Source organism: Cryptomeria japonica, chromosome 2 (genome assembly GCF_030272615.1).
Source record: "Cryptomeria japonica chromosome 2, Sugi_1.0, whole genome shotgun sequence".
Classification (NCBI taxonomy): Eukaryota; Viridiplantae; Streptophyta; class Pinopsida; order Cupressales; family Cupressaceae; genus Cryptomeria; species Cryptomeria japonica.
Genome location: NC_081406.1, coordinates 437,608,492 through 437,634,536, shown reverse-complemented (window position 1 = coordinate 437,634,536; position 26,045 = coordinate 437,608,492).

Genomic DNA, 26,045 nt, shown 5'->3' with positions numbered 1-26,045 from the left:
TCTTAATACATGTAAAGACAGTAAGAAAAAACTAGTGTTGTCATATGTTGATGACATTAAATGAAAAAATTATGTTGTCATATGCATAGAGAGGGTCAAAATAGCAATAACCATGAAGCAGAGAACTTGACAAATGAAGGAATAATATAGCAGAGGAATGCACTGTTACAATGCATTGTAGCAATACGAGGCAATGAAGAGCAGTGACTTTCACTATCAAAGTGGCCAACAAATAATGAAAATTATCTAATCTTCATGAGGTCACTATCATTACCATTCATGGTCAAATGATGAAAGTTGTTTTTGTTGGACAAATACCCTCGTTGATCTTGAATAATTCAAATAACAGCAGCACGAAGACCTCCTAGATAGAGGTTGATGTAAATAAATTCATGTCTCAAACACTTAGATTAGTTTCAATATGCATTTGTAATTTTCTTTTGACAAATTACACGTAATGCCAAAAATTATAATTACAAGTAGTCACATTACTTGCATTCTTGTAACTTGAAATTACATGTAAACAAATTACAAGTCAAAAGACAATAGGACTTTTTGGAATAAGTCATAGTTAGTTGTGGAAAAAGTTTTAGTTAAACTTCTTCCACTTTTTTCTCTTAGCTCCTCTCCTATATATTCAAGAGGGTGCTCTTTGTATTTTTATCTTTTTAGCAAGCAAGAAAACTCTATATAAATTCACAGTCATAAAGACTTTTTGCTTCATACTTGTAAATTTTTTTCTCAGGTATAATCAAGAAGTCTTTGAGTTTCAGACTTTGTGTTGAAGTCATACCCTTATATGCATTGTGTTGTTGCATCATAGTGGTATATTTTTCTGCATTTGCTTGAGATTATAATGAGATTGTTGAAAGGAGCTTTGATCTAATTTTTTGTAGACTTTTTGCTACAAGTATTAAGGGTTAAATTATTATAGTTAGGTGTTTAAAATTGAGAAGATCTACAAGACTTTGTGCTTGTAGTTGTTCCCATTTGAAGTAGTTTATAAGTGTACCATATTAGTAGACTCTGTGCTCTTATATGTTGTATATTGTTCTTATTTTAATAAATGTGGAAAGGTGGATAGGATAGTGGAAATTAAAGACTTTGAGCTTTGTTTCTATTTTCTCATCCCGGGGAAGTGACGGAAGACTTTGAGCTTTCATGAAAACTTCACTTCCTTTTTGAATAGGCATTTTTGTTATTGTTAAAGTTCCTTAACTGCTGTATTTGTTTTCTTAACTGCTATTTCTTTTTTAGGGAGAGAAAAGAATATCATCTTTTCTAAAAAAAGAGAAGGATGTTGTCCCACCCAATCTAGATTAGTGTTTAGTTAGTAATAGTAGAAAAGGGGGAGCCTTACCTTAAATTAGGAGATTTTTTAACTCACACACTGTGGTTGAATTCACAATTTTGCACATCTCCCTAGGTGTACAAAAACTTTAACCAACAGATTTAAAAGGCTCGACCTTACCACTTGTCAAATTTGCATTAATGATCATTAATACATCCTCCTATTGAGGGTGTACGTTATGACCAATTTAGCAATCCGTATTAAGAAACTCATACCACTTCCATTTCAAATTTGATCAATCTTCCAAGTAGTTAATTGGAGAGAAAAACAACAGCGTACATAGATCAATAACCATTGATACGCCTAAATGATGAGGTAGATCATGGTGATTCTTCCACCTGTCAACTCTTCAATAATGTTGTACTCCATCATATTTTTAACACTCGAGCCATCCCATCACCTTACAGTTTGGTCATTAAATTCACACCCTTGATTTGATAAGTGATCTACTTCAACATTTCCTTCCCTTCAACCATGCGAGATTTTAAAATACTAATTTTTTAAAAGTTTTTGCCTAATAATAGAAATAATTTTATTAATTTTCCAGGATTGGGAGACACCCTTAGATATTGCCTCCATTGTTATTTTTGAATCTCCTTCTAAATGTAGCTTATTAACTAAGAGTCTATCTGCTAGAGAGATGCCAAGCAATGCAACTTGTGCCTCTGCTTCATTATTGGTTCCATTCATTAGTCATTGTGCTCCCCTTGCCAAAACAATCCCTTTATCATTTCTCGCAATACATCCCACACCCAAGACACCTAGATTCCCTTTTGATGCACCATCAAAATTAATCTTTATCCATCCCATCTCTAGTTTTTTCCATGTTGTACTACTCTTTAAACCTTGGGCAGGATTAATTCTACCAAGGCCATTAATAGGTCAAACAATTAAGAAATTTTAATTATCTTAAAATAAGTTATTTAATTTAATTTAATTTATTTATAGTTTAATTTAACTCATTTAATGTATTATATGGAAATTGAGTTTAAATCAAGGCTACTTAATTTTAGTTATTTAATTTAATTTAATTTAATTTTGGTTATTCGTTTTAATTGCATTGACACTCAGGATGATTTATGATTTAAATTTTTTTAAAATTATTGAATTATAAGCTAATTTAATTACTTAAAATAAGTTTTTAATTTAATTTAATTTAATATATTTTATTCTATTTAATTTGATTTAATTTTAGTTATTTATTTTAATTTCATTGAAACTCACAAGCACGCCAAATTAAATGCTTTTAGTTTTTCTTACGGATGTTTTGAGATCCATATATGAGTGTAATATGCATCTTGGCATAATTAAATACCTTTAGTTTTTCCTTACGAACATTTTGAGATCTATATGTGAGTGCAATATGCCTCTCAACATGATTATCCTATTTCTATTTATTAAAATTTAGTTTACTACAAATAAAATAATATACCATTTATTTTTTTATTATTTTAATATATTGGAAACAATATTGACAACCACCTCTCTGTGCAAATTTAATATTTTAGATCAATATTATATAAGAATTAGGTGTTATTAGTTTTTGATTAAGGCAAAAAAAGGTTTTTAAGGGACCCAAAATCCTTTTCCAGAAGATTACATATAATATATCATTAAAGCCCAACAAAACTAAGCAGACCAGACTGACAAAAAACAAGACACATAGAAAGAACCCCAACCCAACACTAGCAAAATGCCAATAGAAGAACACAACAACACTAGTAGAAGAAACAAAAGTAACCCAAGTTCTTTAAAGTTTTAGTAGCTTCAGCTTCAAGTTGATTCATCTTCTGGGCCGCTTCCTTCAACTCCAGGATGTCCTGAGAAAAATTAGTAGTCTTCTTCTTCGTACTTACCCTCATTCTATTGCTTAGACCCAAAGTATCCTCAGTACCCAAATCTTTTTCCTGGTCCAGGTCAACAAAAACCCTCTCCCAGTGAAGTTTTTCTAGCTTAGCGACCAAAGTATTCATATTATCAGTCGAGGGTTTAACAATTTTGTGGCTATGCTCCATAATTTTGCGTAAGGTGGTCTCACATTTATTGATCCTCTGTTCTGCTTCCCTAAACTTATTATCATACCTATCCTTCATCTTTTCAATTGCTTCCACATTCTTGGTTAAGCAATCTGCCATAATTTTCTTCTCATCTTTAGTCCAAAGGGCACAAATAGAGGTCCCTTGAGGATTCTCCTTCATGCCACCAAAAGGCAAGGGCTTAGTAGTAACTTGCAATTTCTCCCCCGTATCCTCCTTAGCATGAAAATATTCAATCTTAGAAGAAAGGGCTCTATTTTTGAGGTTGAGGCTTTTAATCTCATGAAAAGACCATCTGAAGAGTCTAAAGAAATGCATAAAGCTATTTTTGGTAGTCTCTGAAACCCCAAAATAAATCTCCTACTTGGGCTGAAAATCCTTAAAGCTCAACTCCACAAACGCTTGAGAGTTCCCCTCCTTATCATGAGGAGAAATAGTCCTCAAAGTCAAGAGGGGAAATAGGAACATCATGCTCCTGGGAACTATTAGAGACCACAAGGGCCTAACCTTTCCCTTTCCCCTTGACTTTCTTCACAAACTTATCTCCCCCCACTAAAGAAGAACCCTTGCCCTTTCTGGTCCCTACAGGAAAATTCTTTTGCACTCCTTTAGGTTATTTGGGAGGGGGAGAAAGACCTCTTAACCAATGAAAATTTAAATTTAAATAACTTTATCAAATTTTCTTAGGTTACTTTACCAAAATTCTCTTATGTTAGACTTTGCTAGTTTTCCTTAGAAATATAAATAATTGATTTATGATTATGATTTTTTATTTATATAAATAATACTAAATACTAATCTACTATGGTCAAGTGGAGTGAACTTAAATGACAAATAACTAGAGATCTTCTTGCAAAGCCCTAGGTTATCCTCTAGAAGACATGTTGAATGTTGAAAATGAATAAAATATTCCATATAGTTTTGGGTGACAAGTAATACTCCTCAACCCTTGAATTAAGGTCGAAGCCTAGAGTACAACCAAATCATGTAGGTTGCTAATATTAACCTAAAGGGGTAACATAATAGCGATGAGACATTAGGTTGAGAAAAAAAGCTCAAACAATGCAAGCACTGAGATTCTTATAAAAGAGACCCAAATCCAAATCCCAATGTTTATTCAACATTGGTGTGAACTACAACACCATGGCATTTAGAGGCCATATAATACTAGGAAATTATCCATTCATTTAAATTTATACCTATGAATAATTATGCATAAATTTGAATTTATACCCATAAAAAAACATCCATTAACATATAGCCATAACGATAATATAGAATTTGACTAAATCATTAGCAGACATGTAGCCAAATTCTCACCAACACAAAAAATTACATGTTTTGAGACCAACTCAAACATTTAAAAGATTATTGTTGTTTTATTTAATTTTTTTCCAAAAAAATAGTAAAAATCAAATGACAAAAATAAACCCTAAAAGGTTGCATCAATATTTACAAAAGAGGAAAAAAATGCTTCCTACAATTTACAAAAATATGTGAGATGCAACGTTGACATAACACTACCATTGAGCTCTACATCAATATTATTATTGAACCACAAGTTAGTTTTTTCCATAAAATTCATCAAACCTTGAATTACCATTGCATGGATTTTCTTACATTAATACTAATTCCCTTTCTATCTATATTTCTCATTCATCCTCTTAGTTTTAAATTATTGTTTATTGAGCTACTTTCAAATTTTAAAAATACTTAAACCATCAATGATGCCTTATGCTAAAACTTTTCTCATCTAAATATTGAGTTGCTTCTCAATATATAGACTCCAATAAAAGTGGTTATCTCCTCATGTTGTGAAAAAGCTAGTCAAGATTAGTGGTGATACCAGATGATGGAAGTTTGATTTTTTTCTGAACCTGAGATTTAAACATGTAGAATTAAATTAATTTACTGAATTTATAATCATCACATAAGATGATTCCACAACACATTATTTTTTTAATTGAAAAAAATAGTAATTAATTGTTGGAAACAATGCAACAAATTGAGAGGGGGGGTGAATCGGTTTTCTCACAAACTCAACATAGACAAAAATTAAATTCAGATTTGATTATCAACAATAAAACCATAAACCATCATCACATTAATAATACACATAACAACAATATTTTTGACATAGAAAACCCAGTTAAGGGAAAAACCATGGTGGGAACCTACCCACAATGAGATAATACCCTGTTAGGAGTAAGTGTAAATATTACAATGGGGAATGGACATGCATTCAGGCACACTTCCTAGAGCTCATTTCTCAAATACAACAAGGGATACAACCCTAAGGAAGAATCACTATCTTAAAAATATTGGACAATAATCTGAATTACATGAATTGTGAAAATAGCATCTCCATATGCCTAGTTAAAGTTCTGGTCAAGCACAAATACTCAAACTCTACTCTTTCTACTTCTTTACACCCTTTCACACTTCTCCTCTACTACTAAAAGATCAATTTAGTGTTCAAACATGCAGATGCATCTCACGGATGAATATTACATATATTTATATAAATCATCAACCTATATTTCAAGGTTGGCTAAAGCTCAACACAAATTACAAAATAATAACCTCACATGCTACAACAATACATGCAAACCAAAGAATGTTAGCTAAGACATAGTCTGGACCCAAATCAATACCACAAACATGTAACACCTCCAACATTATGCCTCGATCATTCACAACATGCTATAATCACCAACAATGTCACATAACACAAAGAACACCACTAGATCAAGAAAATGGTCAATAATATACACAATGATCAATGCAAACCATCAACATGGATATGACCTAATTTAGAAACATCCACAAGCAATGTGAATCATACCAAAAGCAACTGCAACATCACCACTTACTAGAATCTCCATCATCATTATACCGAACCTCAAGAGTACACGCTGAACTGACTGACAAATTGAAAGATTCACTTGCAGACTTCCAAATCATGAAAAATTTGAATTGAGGACACATATGAATGTCCCAAACACTCTGCCAAATATGCAAACCAAGATAATGCAATTCCAGAGCAATGCGGAGCATAAACCAGAATATCAAATAACACGAACAACTGAATATCAACCACAATAGAAAACCTCATAACTTGATCAAATCATCATGCAGATCACTGAAAATTCTACTAAATAAACTAGAGATTAGTATCTCTAAATGCATAAAACCACAACAACTAAACTACAACATGTTGATCAAACCAACTCATTCAATTTGATCATAACACTAGAATACACAGAACATTATATTGACATCAATGACAACACATCATTCTAGAAAACTTCTCAAGAATATCCAACAATCTCCCCCTTTGGCATTGATGGAAATATATGAATGTGAAAAACAATCAATGCAAAGAAAGAAATCAACAACCAACAATCTCCCCCTAAGATCAATCACATAGATTTCTCCCCCATAGGGTTTTTCACATGCTTCTCTCCCCCTTTGACATCAATGAGAAAGGCATATATAAAACCAATCTTGATTCTCTCACACTTTGACAGATAATCTCTCCCCCTTAGGCACACACTCAAACAATTCTCAACATCTAAAACATATACTGACTACTTTTCTTGAGTAGCACCCTCACTCATCAATTTGGATCATAAGATATCTTTGTGAGGTCCACTAGACTGATGCAACTCCATACATATTAGTTCTCATTAGGAGGTGAAATTACCCCTATCTTCTCTCTCAAATACTCAAATGTATGTTTAGGCAAAGGATTTGTGAAGATATCTGCAATTTGTTCCTTTGTAGATACATACTTCAATCTGACTTCCTTCTTATTCACCTTCTCTCTCAAGAAATGAAAGTTGATTGATATATGCTTAGTTTTTGAATGCAACACTATATTCTTAGAAATATTTATATCACTTGAATTGTCACAGTATATATTAGTAGGCTCATAAAAAATAATTCTGATATCCTTCAACATCCACTTCATCCAAATTACCTGAGTAGAGTTGATAGCAACGACAATGTATTCAACTTTTGTAGTAGACAAAGATATAGCATTTTGCTTCTTACTCATTCATGAAACCAATCTCTTACCCAAGAAAAATGCACCACCAGTAGTACTCTTTTTGTCATCAACATCACCTGCCCAATTAGCATTAGTATAGGCACTTAGAGTAAAATCACAATCTCTAGGATACCACAAACTAAAATCAATTGTTCCTTTCAAATATTTGAAATTTTTTTTCATAGCAACAACATGAGATTCCTTAGGATCAGCTTGAAATATAGCAACAAGACAAACAATATTCATAATAACAAGTCTAGTTTTAGTAAAATACAACAAATTAACAATCATAGATATGTATCTAGTCTGATTTGCTTTCAGAAAATCATCATCCTTTGTCAACTTAAATCTAGTCACCGTATGTGTACCAATATGCTTTGCATCATCCAAACCAAACTTCTTCAACAATTCCCTTACATACTTAGATTGAGATATAAAGATACCTTTATTTTGTAGTGCCCCTCCCTGATTCATTTTGTCTTTTTGTACATCAAAGGAATATACTGATCTAGCTTATCTACTTTATGATGATTTGATGGTATCATGTTATATGCTAACCCTATTTCATGGTTGTATTTGATATGATGATGGATCTATATTTTATCATTATTCATGATGGATCATATTGCTTATGGTATTTTCATGACATTATGATTATGCTAACCCTACTCTATGATTATGATGACTGACTTAATGCTACGATGTTTGTGATTATCTTCTAGTGTCTTCATGATTAGAAACTATGTCATACCACTCATTGCGAGCATATGATATAACGTTGGGATTCTCTATCAATTACCTGATCATTTATGATGTATATGTGTTATATATATGTTGTATTGTATTTAGTGGTGGATGTAGGATTGCAGGTACCAGACATCGACTCCATCGGGTCTCACAGGTTTGAGCGTGTCTTTATCCCAATGGAAAGTTGTTGGAGATGGAATGTGTTTCCATCTCATACTCTAGGCTTAAGTTGACACCCTTGTCAATTAGTGTCTTGGCTTGAGTCGTTGGTCTACGTCATGTGGTATGTTGTTCAATCTTATGTCAAGTTGCCTTGTGAGTTTGTGATTATTTGTTAACTAATAATTAATCGGTTTATATAGTCTATAAATATTAAATCAAATCAACGGATGACATTAATATTTAATATTAATATGCGATTATTATTATTGCTGAAGAATTATTTTTCATCAATGTTTATTTTATGGATTTATATTTTATTGGTTATTTGGAATTATAGAAATTAATTAATCAAATTACTGCATATAGCCATTGGCGTAAATTATTAAATAATGGTTAGTATGGATACAATATATTTATACATATTTATTTACTAGGAGTTTATAATTAATTACTAATTAAATTGATGGAATTGTATTAATTGAGTATTTATGCTTATCAGTACATCCATCTATTTATTTATTATTTATTTTATTATTTTATATGTATGTGAGAGATATTTATAGTATTGAATTTAAATTATATTGGCTAAGAGCATTTATATGTATCTCCACATTTAATTATTTGTTTATTGTTTATCTATCTATTTATTTTTGGCTCATCTATTTATTGGTTATTTATTATTTGAGCTTTTGGTTTATTGGATTATTATTTATTTATTGTTTAATTATTAGATGGGTATTTATGTATGTCCATACATTTATTTGTTGGTATTTGATCATTTGAACTAAACCAGTAATGTTTGTTTGCTTGATGCAACTGATATATGTATAATTGTGCATAGAGATTAGATTTATGTATGATAACTATTTTGTATGTTGTCATTGATGGCAACTATGTTTCTTTAAGTCATATAAGTCCTACAGTTCAACCGGCTAGACTTAACCAGTAAATCATAGACAATTTTATCAGAACTAGTAATTAGGACTTCAATTGGTAAATGACAGACAGTGTTACATTCTGACAACCGATACATGAAAATCATGAAGATTGAGATGATACAGTTTTGCAACAACATTGAAGACTATCAGATGAAGATATGTTCTTGATCATTGTTAGATTCGATGACAGTCCCAAAGACACTAAGAGGGGGGGTGAATCAGTGTCTAACTGGTTAGCAAAATATTTAAACTTATTAATAACTTTGCATCCCAAAATACTGTACCGGTAAATAAGAATTAATGTAGTAAACACAAATAACATAGATAGCATAGAAACACACCATAACATAAGATAATTTGATGAGGAAACCTAGTGTGGGAAAAACCTCGGTGGGATTTTTGACCCATAATATTTACTCACTGGCCAATGAATAAATACTACTTACAATAGGGGCCTACACATGCAGGGAGGCCAACAGCCTAGAGCTCACTGCTTAATGAAGAGCCACACTGACTACAAAATGGATAATTAAATCCAATATAATGTACTACTCAAAATAGCATCTCCAATGCCAGGTTCAGTACCGATTTAAGCTCAGTTAGATACCTTAACAAAAAACCTTCGCTGTCACTAAAACACCTTATACAATATTTGCCTATCCATTCCTATTACAATTTCTATCACAAAATGACTTATAAGATCTCATACATATATGAGTCTTTTACAATATACCATGTCGGCTTACAAAAGATAATTATATTACAATAAACAAAAGTTCATCCCATGTCATTTGGAGTGTCGGTATGCTTTGTTGCCGATGTAATCTGAATGCCGATGAAGTGTCTGGCAGTGTATAATATATGTGATGTAGAAAGCTTTTGCTGGTGGGTTGCCAGTTGGTTGCTAGATGGTTGCCAAATGGTTTCCATCAATGACAACATCAACTATTCTCATAAGAGTGTAGAATGCCAACAATCTCCCCCTTTGGCATTGATGGCAACACTCATGAGAAAAATCTAAAACTATTATCCAAAAACTGAAAAACAAAAAGATGTGCTCCCCCTGAGCAAATGATCTCCTCTATACATGCACATGCATTTTTCTCTCCACTACTCCCCCTTTGACATCAATGACCAAGGATGTCATAAATAATCAAAAGAGTGCAAAAATGCTACCTCAAGGTCTGTAACTGGTTGGTTACAATCTGAAAGATGTCTGCCAAAACTAGATTCAGACTCTACATAAACTTATTGTTGTCATTTTAAGTTGCCTCGGTCTACTAGATCATACCGGTGAGATAGTGCATTTGCTGCTTCGGTGATCGCTCTCCTTGTATTGTTGCCTTAGATAATTCAACTCTCTGAGTAATCAGACAATCCAACTTTGGACCAAGTTAGCCTTTAGATCTGGGGCATTAGACCTTATCATTGCCTTCTCTTTCTCAAGTTTCTCCAATTTCTTCTCAAAAACTGCCATTTCCTGTTCAAAAACTGATATAAGTCCAGATGAACCTATCATGTTGTCCGCAATGTCATCAATTTATTTCCATGTCTTCTTGATCTCCTCATCAATATCCTTAGTCAAATAGTGAGGTTTACATGCTTCTCTATACAACTCCTTATACTCCAAAATTGTAGAATTGAGTACAGTTAAAAGTGTATCCAAGTGATCGGTACATTTCTTTATGGTGTTCTCAAAGAACGCATTTTTCTCTTTGTCAACTCTCTCCTTAATGATATCCTCATTCACCTTGTCTATAGTTATAATATTATCAGAAATGAATTTGGACAATGTTTCCAATTTACCTAAAGAATCCTTAATGTGATCTATCTGACATGTAGGTGCAATCATCTTCCAGATAGGTAAAGTGTTATCAATTTCCTTAAAAGCCAATGCATTGCAATCAATTATCTTCTTAATAGAATCCAAAATTACCTCTGTTATGTTAGTGGATCTAAATTCACCTATAGATGTACTTGGTTCAGTTGTAGATTTCATCTCAACAGATGTCTGACCAATCACCTTCACTATATCCTCTTTATTTCTATCAGATGTATCCATTTTACTTACATTTTCTTCCAGTGGACCTGTCTGTGTTTGTACTTGAACATTTAATGGTTTCTTAGATTGTTTTAGTGTCTCTATAACTGTCAGTTTCTCAGTCTCAACATGAACCTCTTCCTCTATTTGTTTCTCTGAAAGTTCTACTGCCAGTTTCTCATATTCTAGTGGCCCTGTGCTAGTTGTCTTATCCTTTGTAGTTTCCGTGTCCACAACAATGTTTATATCTTGAGTATCTATATTCATTGTAAACAATATCTCAGACTCTAGATTGGTGTTATCAAGATTTATACCTTTAGTATCAATAACCGGTGGATCTTTTGTGTGTACCGATGGTCTATCCAAAGGTGGCGGTGGAAGATTATCTGTAACCTTTATGTTTGGAATACCACCAACTTTTCCTTTACCCTTGTCCTTGTCTTTCTGATATACTTTGAATGTCTTTTTAGGTCTTCTTCTTTCTTCTTGCTTTTCCTTTTCAACAAAGAATATGTTCCATTTATCTATAGTCTCATCAGCAATCTCCTTAACTCTTCCAGCCATTAGGCTTACTTACCGATGTCCACTAACAAATACTGACTAGTTAGCTTAAAAAATAAGCTCATCTATTTCTTCTTTAGAATTTACTGGATGAACAACCAAGAGTGCTTCAACTTTCAATTTCTTGTCTAGTTCCATCACAGATAGCCTTTTAGCTTCCAATCTCATGTATAAATCATTTGGTAGCTCATCAATCACTTCTATCAAAACTTTCTCGTATATATCCAAGCATAGAATAATGCTTTCCTCAATGGTGTTTCTGTCAGAATCATTAAAAGTATTATGCCATTTATTTACATTAGATAGATTACCTTCCTCTGTTATCTCATTCAGTAAATCATCTAGTGAGGGGGTAATCGGTGTCTATTTCCTCTTAGGAGTAAGCTTCTTCTTCGGTTCCCTAACTACTTGTTGTTTCTTCCTTAGTGTCCTGGTTTTCTTAGGAGTAGGAGAAGGTACCGGTGAGGTTTTTCTTTTCCTTTCTACTCTCTTAAACTCAGCATCCTTCCCATTGTTAGTATCCAAAGATGTTATAACCAGTGAAACATGTGCTTCAGGTTGTAGTCCTTCAAGCTCACTTGCCGATATGCCACTGATGTTCATGACATTTTCTTTGATTTCTTTCACCTTCTTGGAGGCATCTCTGATAAAATTTTCTCTTCTTTTAGTCCTTTTCTACATAGATACATTACTCTCAATAGTTTTTTCATTACCAAAGAATTTCTCAGACGACTACCTTGGTGCATCAAGTAGAGCTCTAGCATATGTTTCTAGAACATGTAGGTCTACCTCATAACCCATCTTTGTAACCCAAATAGTTCTAGGTCTTGCTGCTTCCATCCAAGTTTCATCTTGCTTAATGACAAAGAAGATTTCCTTGTCATATTTATCAACTATGCTCTACGGTAGTCTCTCTCTTGCTCTCATCTTAGATTGGAATGTTTTGAAGTAGTTTGTAATGTTCTTAACACTATCAGTGCCCATACCGGTGAAATCTTCCTGAATTTGTCTTTCTATCAGGATGTCATAACCAAAATCCTTGTGACCTATGCCGGGTATTTCTTTGGTAAAGTATAACATTAGTCATACTAGTAGGTTTCCAAAATAGAAAGTACCTTTCTTATCTCCCTTAATCTTCTTCAAATTGTCAATTAATTCATCCTTAAGCCATTCACACACATCAATCTTAGCATTATTGTTTACCATCTCATATGCACTATGAATACAAAGACTAGAAACATAATTTAGTCTATTTGCATGAGTAGATTTGTATCCTAGTACCATACTTACATATCTCACATTTATATCCTTAACATCATTCACTCTAAGTTACCTATTATCAAATGTTGCTCCAGTTAAATTTATAACTCCCCTGTTAGGTAATTTCTTAGTTTTATCAGACCTACTACCAGTTGAAGGTAAACCATTATCTTCCTTAATTGCTTCCCTGGTTATCTTGCAAACTGACTCCAACCACATGAACTATCCATGGACTCTGCTTAATACAAGTCTTACAACTTCCTTTGGAAATTCAGTAATATTTAGAATTTCTACAAAACCTAGATTTTCCACAACCTTATGTTCAGGTTTAATCACACCATGTTCATCAGTAATGACCTCATTAAACATTTTCTTCAAATCTTTAGTCCCTAGGTTTTCTATGTTGCAATGTATGTAAATTTTAGGGTCTTCTGCAAATGCTACACCCGTAGGAATTTTTGAAAAAGCTCCAATAGAATCATCTTGTTTTGCAATCTTGGGGATAATCTTAAATATGGGTCTACAGTGTTTGATGTTTTCCATAATGGTAGGGTTCGAAATAAACTTTGGAATAAAAGATGAGGAAGCCATTTCAAAGATAAATACCTCTTAACCAAAATTATAATGCTTGAAAATCACTTCGTTGCTTTTCCTTAGAATGCCCTTGCTCATTTTCGTGCTCTCTATTTTGTTTGAATGCTCGGTGAGTCGAAATGAGGGTTTCATGGTGCTTTATAGCCAAAAAGGTTCTTTAAAACTACATTAAATGCTCGCCGGTTAATTGAAAACTTAACACACCTACCGATAAAGAAGATAAGTATCTTCTCACCATCAATCGAGGGTAGAATGCATGATTTTCAACTTGTTGCAATACCCCCTAAGGATTATTCCTCGGTTAGATGAAGAATCTCTTACCGATGGAGGATTACTCTATTCTACTGGTATAGAGATAGTTTCATCAACTTTCTGATCACTCTTCTTAATCCATTGTTTTGAAAATTCTTTCTTTAATTCATCTACCTTTTCTTTGCCCTTCAAACTAGATCTTTTATTGTTCGTTGGTGTATTCTTGCTTCTACAAAATTTAGCAATATGTCCAATCTTGTTACATGCATAACAAGTTACATTATTCCTCTGAATAGCCTTTCCATATCCTTGACCGGTTTGTGATCTGCATTGATTAGATAAATGCCCAAATCTTTCACAAACATAGCATTTCACATTCATTTTCAATTTTCTGAATTATGACCAACTTTGTTGCATTTGGAACATTGACTGGTGGGTGAGTTTGTATTCTGATTATTTTTGAATCTACATTGATTTTCTATGTGACCATACTTGTTGCAATTAAAACATTTGCCATTAAATTTATAAGCATTAATTTGTCTTACCGGTTTACTATGATCTTGATTATTTGCAGTACCAGAACTTTCTCCAATTTCAAAACCAAGTCCATTTGTGTCTCCATCAGGTTTCTATCTTTTTAGCATGTCATCAAGTTGTTCTAAACTTTTCTTGAATTTGTCTTTGTGTTTATTCATAGTAGCCAACTCATTTTTGTAGAATTCCAACTTGTCTTGCAAGCTCATCCTTATCATGTTGCATGTGAATCAAATCTATCTTAAGCATATAATTTTCATGACAAACTCTTAGATTTTCATTTCCAACATCATTAAGTCTCCTAGCCAAGTCTTCTTCATTCTTCTTTCTGTCTTCAATATCCTTACATAACCTCGTAGTCATATCTTGCATTTCATTCTTCACATTACTGTTCTCTTGTCTCAACTTATTTGCAATGTCTCTAAGAGTTTCCTTTTCATCATCATCATGAAGTTCTTTTCTTCTCCAACTTCAACAATCTTGGCCCTTGACATCTTCAGATCAGATCTGGACCGTCGATTCCTACCACCTCATCTTTGGCCTTGGAATTCCTACAAGTATCCCCCATTTTGGAGCAATAAGGATCCCATCTCATATCAATTTAGGCATCATTACTATAGGCAATTTGCATTTCAATTATCTAGTAATTATTTTTTGGATTTATCATAGCATGTTAGTCTAGTTTCTTAAATCATGCATTTCATATCATCTCCATAGTCAATCATGATCAAATAGCTACTCAACTCTTGAGTTGTCACTTTGGAGGTCATTGCTCCGCTGAGAGCCCATCAATCCAACACCTTCAAGGTCCTCAAGAATAGAGGAAAATGGGACATTTCAAGGAAGGCTTATGGTTTTGCATCTTATTGTCTCATTATATGTGTATGCCTCTTATACTAACAACATTTTTAGCATCACATTAATTGGCACCCACCATGGGGCCTAGCCCCTTTGATCTTTAACAAGTTTGCTTGCAGGAAATTTCATTGACAAGTTGATTAGCTCTTTTGAAGTGTAGATTAGCTCTCTTGGGCTCCCAAATCACGTTCTTGGCCTCTTTTGTGGTGTTCCGGCACCTCAAATGACATTTATGGGAGATTCCTCAACTTTGTTTTTATGTTTTTCTGTACTTTAGCACTTTTAGTCTGTACTTTAGCATTTTTGGTATGTATGGTGGCATTTTTGGTACATTTGGCAGCGTTTTCAGTCTGTTTGATAGCATTTTTGGTTTGCAGAACAACATTTCTGGTGTGCAGAGCAGCGTTCTTAGCACATATGATGGCATTCTTGGTCAATTTGATGGCATTTTCAGTTTTTCATTAATTTTGCAAATATTTTATGTTGCATTCCTCATTTCTACTTCTAGACTATCATTTTCCCGAACCTAATTTGCAGATTGTTGGTTTTGCAAGTACTTATTTCGCTGTGAAAGACCAGAGTTATAAACTATTTCACTGCCAAAGAATACAATATAACTACTAAATTTGTTTACAGCCATGAGATTTTGCACTTATATTTGTTAAATTAGGCACATAGACTAATTACAATGGAAATGAACAAACATGTCTTATGTGTCTTGATGATAGGCAAGTATGCTCTCACCTTTCTTAGGTGATTAGAAAGCTAGACTCATCCTTTGATTTCAATAGTGCATATCTTAAGTGGGCCTGTCACAGTGGGAAAAAGTAATCACCCTATGAGAACAACCCAAGTGAGTATAGCTGGACTTGAGCATTCCAACTCACTATAATAAATAGGTCTCTAATGATTAAAGTCTTAGAGGATGGGATTATTTGAGTTTTCTCTTTGAGATCTCTCATATCGGGCTTTTTTAGGGCCTCATGGTCTCAATCATGTTTACGTGACTACAGCTTGTTTCGGTATCTTGTCGGGCTATAGGCCTCAATCATGCTTGCGTGACTTCAAGGGGTAATTTCAAATGAAATTCCTGACTAAGAACTATAAAAATAGAAGCTACCCAATTCACCTCTGAAAGGGTAATAATCTTTGTGCAAGAGAGATAGTAACTCTTCCAAGACACTTGCCATATCATGCCCCCATTAGCATTTGGAGTCGGATAATATAGCATTGAGAATCCATTGCGTGAGACTCAACGGCCGTATTTTGATTAGCTATTGGGTGTGTACCTAAGTCAGCAAGCAAAGGTTTTCATTCTCAACCAATCTCCTTAGGATAGATTGATTGATGTGTTTTTTGTAAGGCCTTCCCCAAACCAAGCTTTGATTAACTTAGTTGACCATGTTTGACCCTATTAATAAATGCTTTATAATTCAATAGAATGGACGGTGTTAGACAGATAGATTGGTGAGAAAAGTAATTGAGCCAACTTATAGAGTTATTGCACCTTGTGGTGTACATTTTTATGTGTTATGAATTTGAAATTCTAAAAGATCCATTGATTGGATAATCTTGATTTAACGTATGTCAGCTATGTCTGGATGTAGAACTTATATGATTCCATGATTGGATAACATTGATGAAGGTTGATGCTTTATTTATATACTTTATGATATAGAACCTACATGATTTTTAAATAGGAAGAATTTGCGATGATATATGTCATTATTGGGTTTGCAGGACTTTACTAATGATGATAGAAATAGGATGTATGTTTTATGTGTTGATCAAAACTATGAGAATTAGGATAATTGCTTATGTGAAATTACTTGGATATAAGATGTATTAAATTGTTCAAATGTAAATTGTATGCAAGTGTTTGATGTATATTATTATTCTTGTGCTTTATATTATATGAGGTTATTTGAAGTTACTAATGTATAATTGAGATGCGCAGGAAGTTATCCATGTGACCATGGAAATATTACGGAGACCCAAACCTAGACATATGTATGTTTGTAAAACCAAGGTTTGTCTATTTGGAGAGACAACACCCCGTTTGTGTCGTATTTTATTCGTAATAGTAGATGATGCATGTGTGTTAAATGTTATTTATTTGATTTATTTAAATCCAACAAGAGACAAGATTTCATGTGCAATTTTGTAAAAGTATTTTCTTTGTGTCACTTGACAAATGTGTTGATTTATGTTTGAGTTTTTAAATTTGTCTCTTGGAGGGAATTGTTTAACTATAGCTTTTTCAATTAATGTAATGAGAATCCATAAATGCCTTGGGTAAAGAACCTTTGGGATGGTCAACATAGGTTTGATCCCAAAATAAACCTCAAAGGGGTTAAAAAAGGGTTAAATGGATACCTAGGGGTAGTTTAATAGGGTTTCCTAAAGCCCATAAGGTATACCTAAGGGTTAGGGGTAATTTTAGGCAAGTTTCTACTCCCATGTGATCTTTTAGACACCCTAAAAAGTGACTTTTCTAAGTTGTGCGAAAATTGAAATTTGAAGACTTGAACTAAGTTATGAACCTTCCTTTCTGAATGAGAGTTACCTTTTCCATTTTACCTTACTTTCCTTTTCAGTTTTAGAAACTTGAGAGAACTCACACTAGTGTCTTCTTAAGCAAGAAAGAGAGATTTTGGGGGTAATCACCCACTCTCCATTTTTGGAGACAAAAGAATTTTGAAAAGAAAAAAGATAGATTTGGGATTTAGAATGCAAGCTAAGGGTAGAAAGAGAAGTCTTGTGGAATTGGGCTGCTCATCCTCAACAAAACTAGCATATCTTTGGGTAGTTTAAGGTTGGTTCTACTTTTCTTGTAATGTTTTTCTTACTATATGTTGTTTTTAAAGAAAAATGCCTGTGAGAAAGACTGGTTTTCGTGCATGTATTTCTTGGAAATTTACTTAGTGTTTTGTGCTTGTGCAATGTATGTGTTTTGGGAGTAAACAAGACCTCCTACTCTTGGGAGAGAGGATGGGCTTGTGGGTGGTAGAAGTGACAGCCCTCGAGTGGGAGGCTCTCATTATGAGAGTGATCACAAGGGATTTTATGTGACCCTTGCTGCATGGCTTGTTTATGCATTGGGGGTCATAAGGAGGGAAAATAAGGCATGAATGCCTTGGGGGGCATAAGGAATGTGGAGTTGCTATACTTAAAGTATTTGGTTTGCCATGAGGTGGCTATATGTTTTGTTTTGCCATGAGGTGGCTATATGTTTTACCATACTTGCAGTCTCCTCAGGGTACTTGGTCCACTACCACCCTTGAAAAGACATCACAAATGTGTGGTGCAGTGTAGCCTGGGTTGGGATTGTGTTTGAGTTGGTGTTTTCCCTTGTCTTTTGTATTGCATGTGTGTAATCATGTCGAGGGCTTGGTTCTCCGAGCTCGGGGTGGCTACTAGTTAGCCTAGGCTGGGAGGTGAGCACTCCATGGTCATCTCTTTGTTTTATTTGCAGGTTGTTAGAAGAAAATATCAGGACATGTAGATATGGCTGGAGTTAATTGCTGCAGAAAAATGTTGTAAATGTAATTAATATTCTTTAAAAGTCCTCATCTATTTGAAATGAGAGACCTATTTGTAAAATGACAATAAAGACTTGGGAATATGTTTTAAAGATATGTGATATTTATTTATGTTATATTGCAGAAAAGAAATGATTATTTCTGGTTTTTAGTTTTGAAATAAATATTTGTTGTGTATAGGGTGCTTTGAAAAAAAAGAAATGTATTCATTCCCTTTATGCATTTAAAATCAAGATATTAGAAAAGAAATGGAATAGATCTACCTCCATGTAGTAGGTTGGGAAATAAAATAAAATCTAAAATTTAGATCTATACATGGAAATGTCATATTTAGTTTTATTTAAATCTGTCATTTTGTTTATTGCAGAAAATTTAAAAAAAAACAAATTTATTATAGTCATTTCTAAAGTTTATTTTCATCTAGATTTATCTAGTTGCTGTTAAATTTATTAAATTGGTCATTTATATAGTTGTTGTTAGAATTATTAAATATTGTCATTTGTTTAGTTACAGAGAATAAAATCTATAGTTAAACAGATTAAATGAAATAAAGAGAAATTCTAGAGTTACTATTTTAACTGACTTAATTCTGCTTTTTACTATATTTTGTCGATAGTAAATCAATATTTAAATAACCTATCTATTTCTTTTAGCAACTAGGATTTTGATAAAAAAGGAAATAAATTTAATGATTCAAATCTGTAGAAATTATCCAATCTGCTAAATATGTTTCAGATTTTATATTTTTCATAGAAAGCTTTTGTCCTAGACACCACATATATATATAAACAGCTTTTCATGCCTATATTGAATATTTAAAAGAATTCATTTCTCAGATATAAACAGAAATAAATTTATTGTCCAATATATCTATATATATATATATATATATAAACTTAAACCAACATATTCATATATCAAAATATATATTTGCACTTTTTAAATAAAGCAAAAAAAAAAAAAAAAATACTATTTAAAACTTTATTTTATTAAAAAAATTTTTTATTACAAAACAAATTCTTTTTTAAAAACAAATCTACAAAAAAAATAAATAAATAAATAAAAGAGGCTTTTTGTAATGATTAAAATAGAATTGGGGTTTATGGGTATCATGGTAAATTTAGGTATGTTTAGCTAAAAGGGGGATAAACCTCACTTTAAATATATAAGTGTATATTAGATAAATATATATGTAATCATATGTGTATTTTAAATATATATATATATATATATATATATATATATATATATATATATATGTATGTATATATATATATATATATATATATGTATATATATATATATATATGTATATATATATATATATATGTATGTATATATATATATATACATACATATATATATATATATATATATATATATATATACATACATATATATATATATACATATATATATATATACATATATATAGTTTTAAAATTATGGAAGTGGGAAAAAAAAAAAAAATTGTCCTAAATTTAATTAGTTTATTTACCATCCTTAATTTCTTTTTATCAATGTTAAATGTTCATTTATATATAATGTATAGGACAAATTGAAGAGTTAATTATTTTATTAGGTGTTTATATTTTATAAATGTTTAAATAGTCAAGAGGGCATATTTAAAAAAAAAATGCTTAAAATTCTAATTAATTTTAGAGGTTAACCTTTTAGGGGATTTTTAATGGAAAATATAATGAAATATCCTACAACATTATCATTATCATATTTGGATAAACATAGTTTAGAAGTTCAATCAGTTGAAATTAAAGCAAGGGGTAATGGGATTAATGGAAGCAAAATATTAAATAGTTGATGTTGGAAAAAGTAATATATAAACTTGATTTAAATTATTTTAATTCATTTTAGAGATCAAAATGGTTTTATTTTTATAATTAAACAGAATGATTCAATATAGTAAAATAAATAATTTAAGAGGATATTGTAATAAAATTTCTCTATAATAAAATTAAGGGACTAAGCCAGGCGTACCTTATTATCCCAAGTGGAGTCTTTCATCAGATAATTTAATTAACTTAATGATGTTTGGCACCTTAATTGTATCTACTCAATTAGGCAATATTAATGAAATGAAATAGCAATAGTGTTAACATTTAGTAAATAATTGATATCAAACCCGGTAATTATATTAATGTCTGTTTAGTAGAAATGGATCCAAATAAGTACTAAAAAGCGCAACTGAAATGAAAGGAACTTTCGAGAGAACTTAATAACACCCTCATGAAAATTATTTGCTCCGCTTGATAATAGAAGTTATCATAATTGTTATGTTAGTATTTAATATCAATTAAGATTTCATTTAGAACAAACTGTTAAGTTGTCACAACTATTTAAGTAAATGAATGCATGTAATTAAGTGCTTAAAAAAAAATTGTCAGTTGTGTTTTGCCCAAAAGTTTGGGCATGACATTTTTAATTGTTCAAAACCTTTGGGACAAAAATACAATCTAATTTTTGTGTTTATAAGTCAAGTCAAGATCTCATCCATTGAAATACAACAAACATTGAAAACTCAAACTTCAAACTGTCAAATTCACAAGTTTTGTAGTGGATTAGCCCTTTCAGTCCAAATAGTCGCATCTATGGTCCAAACAATCGCATCTACAGTCCAAACAGTCGCATTTACAGTCCAAACATTAGCTTTTTCAGTCCAAACAGTTGCTCTTTCAGTCCAAACATTAGCTTTTATAGTTCAAACATTAGCTCTTTTAGTCCAAACAATCGCACCTTTAGTCCAAACAGTCGCATTTTCAATCCAAAGGTCAGCTCTCTTGGTGTTAATGTCAAATTTCTCATATTTCAACATTAACTCTCAAAGGTTGAGCATATTACAGAGTTGGGTCAAAATTATAATCTCCTAAGTTCAAACACTCAATTTTGCTAAACCTACATATCATTATTTGAACTTTAGAGTCAATGTATTGCAGAACAGAGTTCCTGGTCTGTATGTCAGCATTTCTGGTCTATATGTCAGCGTTTCTGGTCTGTATGTCAGTGTTTCTGGTCAGTATAGTAGTGTTTTGGTAATTCTGTCAGAGTTTTTGGTCCAAACAACAGTGTTTTTGGTCTAAATAGTAGAGTTCCTAGTCTAAACAACAACATTTCTGGTCAATACAGCAGAGTTCCTGGTCAGTTTGTCAGCGTTTCTGGTAAAATACATCAAAATCAAAAAATAAAAACAACCCATTTTTCAAACAGTCAAACATAAAGAGTAGGTCATCTTGTTGGGTCATTCATTTGGGTTATCTTCTGTCAAAAATAGATTCAAGAACAAGACACACAAAAGTCTCAAGTATTCACCTCAAACAAGTTAAAGATCAAACACCTTAAAGTGCAACAACACATTGTCTTTGATAAAATGATCGTTCAAACATAGTTTCTCATCAGGATCTATCATCCTCTAATCACAAAACTACAATGCTTGATCAAAATAACCTCGTTCTCTATCATAGGATATATCATTCCTATTGAACTTGGTCATATCAAAAATCACAAAATTTGCACTCCAAAAACTAAGATCGAAAAACTTGTAAACAAGAAAATACTTGAAAAGATCATTTCATGTCTATACATCCACAACTTTCACCTCTACAATTGATCACTTATAACGACACATTTCTCAAGATTTAAACCTCGAAAAACATTCAAAACACGTGTATGCCCGTTCTAACCAGGGCTCAAAGATGAAAGATTGCAGAAATAGAAATAGAAATGTTTGAAATAACTAAAGACTATAGAAACATGGAAGACGAAGATGAAATACAAGTTGAAGAGGAAATAACAGAACAACATGTTAGAGACATCGAAAAAGATCCTCAATTCGAAAAATTTATGCAGAAAATATTGGAGGGAGAAAAAGAAAAATATTTCCTAATGTTAGCCAAATCTGGTGCCACACCCCCAAGATTTTGATGTAAACAAATTGACACAAAAGAAAAGTGATCCTCCTCCTAATAACAAATAATATGAGGACATATTTGGTCTCAAAATGAATAACACATCAATTCCTAATAACACCACAACCAATGAAGAGACTTACATCCCCAACAGAGATGAAGTAGAAATTCTAAATAACATTCAATCTAATGAGGATACAAGAAGGACCAGGGATGAACCAAGAAGAGATCGAGATCCTCCTAGAATACAAAATCAGGGTTATGTTAGAACAAATCATGTTGATAATCCTATCATGACTCTCACACAACAACTACAAACATTGCAAACACAAATCCAAGATATGCAAAGAGGAAATGTTAGACGATACTCGCTTCAAGAAATATGTCCTTATCCGTTCGATAGAAACCTCAACATGATACCTTTTCCTATAGGTTTCAAGACTCCGAGGTATGAAAAATATGATGGAAGCACTGACCCTCAAGATCATATAAGAGAATTTTGCACAATGAGCATGGAGTTTGCACATGAAGATACATACTTAATGAGACTATTTCCAAAAAGCTTAACTGGATTAGTTATGGAATGGTTCTCCAAACTTCCACCAAGAATCAGATCATTTTTAGAGTTGGTGGATAAGTTTGTATCCCAATACGCTTATTACATCCAACATGAAATAACCATGCTAGACCTGTGTAACACAAAACAAAAAAGCGGAGAACCCTTCATGACATTCTTACAACGATGGAGGTAGTTAGCTTCAAGGTATCCTCATACAGTGCCGGAGTATGAAAAAATGGACATATTTATCGACAACTTAAATGATCAAATGAGTTATTACTTAAAAATGCAAGGAAATCATAGTTTTGCAAAAATGATTGACAATGGAATCGGAATGGAGGAAGCCATGATAAAGAAAGGTGAGTTGAAAATATTCAAAGGAGTTCACCCTCCTAACAACACTAACAACAACAATCACAATGATAAACCAAAATTTTGGAATATAAATCATAATGTCGTCAATGATGGGATAGTGGATAACAACAAAGTAAAACCAGAGCAATCGGTTTTCAACTTATCCAATCACTCAGCAGCAGCTCAACAAAACAACAATCGCCAAAAAGCAACTATCAAAAATTTCTTTCGAAGACAATTTACAAACATTGGTGAACCCCTTGGGTCTACATTAAAAACACTTATTGCAAACAAATTGATTACTTTACCAGAAGAAAGAAACTTTGAACCCAAGGTAAAACCTGCTTGGTGGAAACCATTACTGTGATTTCCATCGAAACAAAGGACACCAAACAAATGCTTGTCAATGATTAAAACATGTCATCCAAGATTTGATTGATAATGGAATAATAACTGTGGATGGACATACAACAAATGAATCTCACACAACTTTCAAAACTCTGCTTCCTAATTATAAGAAGGGTGAATCATCAATAGGGCAGAACGGTAAAGGTAAAGCAAAGGTAAACTATGCTCATGCATATGACAATGTGGTAAATGTAATCGTGGTTAAAGAGCAATAACATCATGAACCTGCTCATGTTATCACACAAAGCAAAGCCCCACTCCTCCACCGCTCTGCTCCTCCACCGCCCTGCCATTTCCCTCTCCCGCCCAAAATTTTTGAAAATTTTCAAAAACAAAAATAAAAATGCATGTATAAATAATTTTTTTGAGATGCGAATGGAATTTTTTTTTTTAAATTCGAAAAACCCATTTCACTAATCAAAAAACTCATCTCAAAAATATAATTTTTTTCCCAACCCATATGGCGAAAACGCTAAAAAATGATTTTTTATGCAAACAACTAATTTTTTTTTTTAAATCAACAAAGCTAGGTTTTCTCGAAGTACGTATCGGTGGACCGTATGCCAGAGGATGCTCATATTGCCGAACTCACTCAAACCTATGCTAGTGGTATGGGATCGCCATTTCCTTCCTCCAGAGAAATATTTCTCCAACAACCGCAGTGCACAAATGAGGAGTGGAAAAATGAATTCACCTTTTTAAACTCATAATGGGGCATTTAAGTGAGATTTTTATTCCACTTATTGTTACTAATCAACCTGGCAGGACAATATTTTCAAATTTCTTATCGAGAAATGAATCGGATTGACTCTAAAAATTAGAAAATCATTAAAATCTACAAATCTAAAAAGATTTAAAAAAAATCGCGAAAAATTCAAAATCATTCAAAAATTATCCGATTTATCTTCTGAGGGGGCATCCTCACATCAATATCTATCAATCAACATCTAGGGCATCATATCGAGATCTATCAATCAATGTCTAGGGCATCATGTCAAGATTTATCATCTCCAAAAATCAAATCAGCATCATATCGAGATTTATCATCTCCAAAAATGGAATCAGCATCATATCGAGATTTATCATCTCTAAAAATCAAATCAGCATCATATCAAGATTTATCATCTCCAAAAATTGAATCAACATCATATCAAGATTTATCATCTCCAAATCAAATCAGTAGCATATCAAAAACAAATCCGCATCAAATCAAGATCGAATCTGCATCCTATCCAAATCAATATCAACAACATCATCAATCAAGCTTTCTTTGAACCAATGCGTCGTCACACATCGCTTCAAAGAGGGAAAAAATGTATACACCTAAAAATGGTCTGAAGATAGTTAATTAAACACACAATTATTTGATTAATTCCCCTTCCCAATTAATTGAATTCACAAGCAATTTAATTAATTTCTCTATTCATCTACTAGTAAATAAATCTAAATGATTTATTTATATAGTTCATCTCACATCCCCCTTTGATTAATTAATTCTAAACTAATTAATGTCTCCCCATATTAATCAATTCTTCTAATCCATAATTAAGATTAACAAACTCAAGTTTGTTGAGATTAATTACCATTTTCCAATTATTTGAATTTCTAAATTCAAATGAGCACATGGCTCCTAACTTTAACCACCTAACCTAACCAATCCCTAACTTAACCCATTCAATCTAATCTTGGGTATAACTAACCCTATCCTATCTTGCACATCCTAACCTCCTTATCCTAACCTCCCATGGTGTGGATATTCTCTTCTTGAGACACGTGGCACTTTTGCCACATGTCTCCTCCCTTGGATACTTGCCCTCTCATGAGCAAGGCTCCTTGACACTTATCACCACAGAGATGACAAGTGTCCCTTCCTCCAA